Source organism: Pollachius pollachius (genome assembly GCF_949987615.1).
Source record: "Pollachius pollachius genome assembly, chromosome: 3".
NCBI classification, from domain to species: Eukaryota; Metazoa; Chordata; class Actinopteri; order Gadiformes; family Gadidae; genus Pollachius; species Pollachius pollachius.
This window is the reverse complement of record NC_136936.1, coordinates 3,136,206-3,138,598: the sequence shown is the minus strand read 5'-3', so window position 1 is coordinate 3,138,598 and position 2,393 is coordinate 3,136,206.

Sequence of the window (2,393 nt, the reverse complement as noted above, 5' to 3'; positions counted from 1 at the left end):
CTGAGGGTTTTCTTTTTTGGGTGTCTGCGTTCACCGAGACTGGAACACACCTGGTGATAAACAGTCACCCACCAGCAAACTCACCGACACAGAGACCCTACTTATTTATTACTCAACCACCTCCCTCATTACCGCCACGCTCACGCAAGCCTCCACAAATACACAATTAACCTTTGGCCTCGGCGCAACTTAAGGCCCCACACACACACACCGTTGTATTAGATACACCCATGCCTAATTTTCTGCAATCATGACAAGGCTTGCAACTGCGAAGATGTCTGCTTCGCATTAGTATTTCACAGCTTAAACTCTATCGTTGAAGTGCCTCAACAGTAAAAATAGCACTCTTCGATACATCTTTACATACATATCTATTCATACAATGAAAGGTCTACATGTAAAGTTAACAGGAGGAGCATGGGGAAGTGAAGCGTGCGCCCATCGGATTCAAAAGACACTTAAACGCCGAGTTCATATCAATGCTGTGTGAAGTATAGCCTACCTTACAGTGCAATTTAAAGCTTCACCCAGCGCATCCTGTACTTTGTTACGAAGCACTGCACTCTTCCTATCCGCCTCGGATTTCTATTCGCTGCAAATAAACGGCCGAGCCCATTGAGACCGTCAAAGATAAAGAGAAATAGTTCAGTTATAGGACAGGTGTGTAATAAACCTACATGATAGGAATCCAACGCGATGCACGAGTTTACCGGTTGCAACTAGACACTGTGTTTGTGCTCAGTACGCCGTTGTACTAATATGGCGGTAAGGGGCGACGGCATTCAGGTGGGGTTACCTTCCAGATGGTCAGGTTCAGGGGAGGAGTTTAGCTGAGGGTTCAGAGGGCATTCGGATGGAGAGGAATGCATCATGGGAAATGGTGGCCGGAAAGCCCCTGAAGGGGTACGAGAATCAGAAGACTTAAGCCTTTCAAGAGAATGATTAAATAAAATAAATAATACAAATATGGGCCAGAATACGATAAACTGGCAAATATGCCCTTCAAACCACAGTTCATTCAGAGTTCATTCAGAATAAAATGTTTGTTTTGATTTGACATCACGGTCAAATATTGCATTCCACAATGTTGCACTGCCAACACGCGCCTCCAAACATGCATTTGCAGAACACATTCCCACATACTCCAGTGAAGTCCTTTAAGGCCAGCTGCGATAAAGGGCTGTATGAATATTGAATGATCCATGTTCGCCCCTGTGGGCAAAGTACAGCCTCGCTCAGCGCTGGAGAAGGCTTTAAAAGAGGAGCCCTAAACAGAAGCGATACGACCAGTTACTGAGAAACCAGCGTTTATCGAGGTATGCACAGCATAACGATAGACAATAGTACTATTCCCACTGTGATGAATGTGCAATAATGTAACCAAACACATTTACCAAAGAGCCATGACAAGTTTCTGGAAACTTTATTTACACACATCCGTGAATACATGCATAGTAAAGCAGAGTTTAAATTGAAACACAAAACAGCAGTAGTACTTAAAAAAATATCTGAATATGTAACCTGCACCATTGACTTCCGAGGAGAAACACCATCACCTCTAGCACCAAACATCCAGAAGACAACGTCTGGCTTTTCCATGATTCTCAGAGGAGATAAAAGCAATTAAAAAACTACCAGACCTGTATCAAATAAAACCGAAACAATGTGTGTGACCACTCATTTTTCAAGCACATTCTGATGAATGTGCTTGAAAAATGGTGAGTGTTTTGTGATGAGACACTTCCCAGGTGTGTGTGTGTGTGTGTGATCAGCTAAAATGACAATTGCAGGGTTTGGGCCCTAACTGAAAGAGTCAGTGATTGGCTAATGTTAGGCTACAACGAACCCCTCCCAAAGTAGTCCAACCATCAGCATGACAGTCACATCAACAAGACAGCCTCAGAGTGTTCTCCTATTAAAGGGCCGCGGCCCGGAATTCAGAAGCATCTCTTGTAGATATGGGTGAGTGGGCTTCCCTGGAGCATATGTGTCAAATTTGTTGATGATTGATCATGTTAACATGCAGACATGAGTACATAGCGTTAACAGCGCCCCCGTGTGGTTGATTTAGGCAGGGCTCATACAGAGCGGCTGTTTCTGCAGTGCTGCTCGTCTGTTGTTTGGAGGCCTGAGGGTGGAGGCTGTGGTGTGAAATGGGATAAATGGGATGTGAATGCCATTATGAACAGATGCAAGCACTCTTCAATAGAAGGACACGTGGGAACCTCTCTCTCTCTCTCCTTCTCTTACACTGTTTCTCTCTCTCTCTCTCCCTCTCTCTCCATCACTCTCTCTCTCTCTTTCTCACCATCTCTATCTCTCTCTCTCTCTCTCTTTCTCTCTCTCTCTCTCTCTCTCTCTGTATCTCTCTCTCAGTCTCTCTCTCCATCACT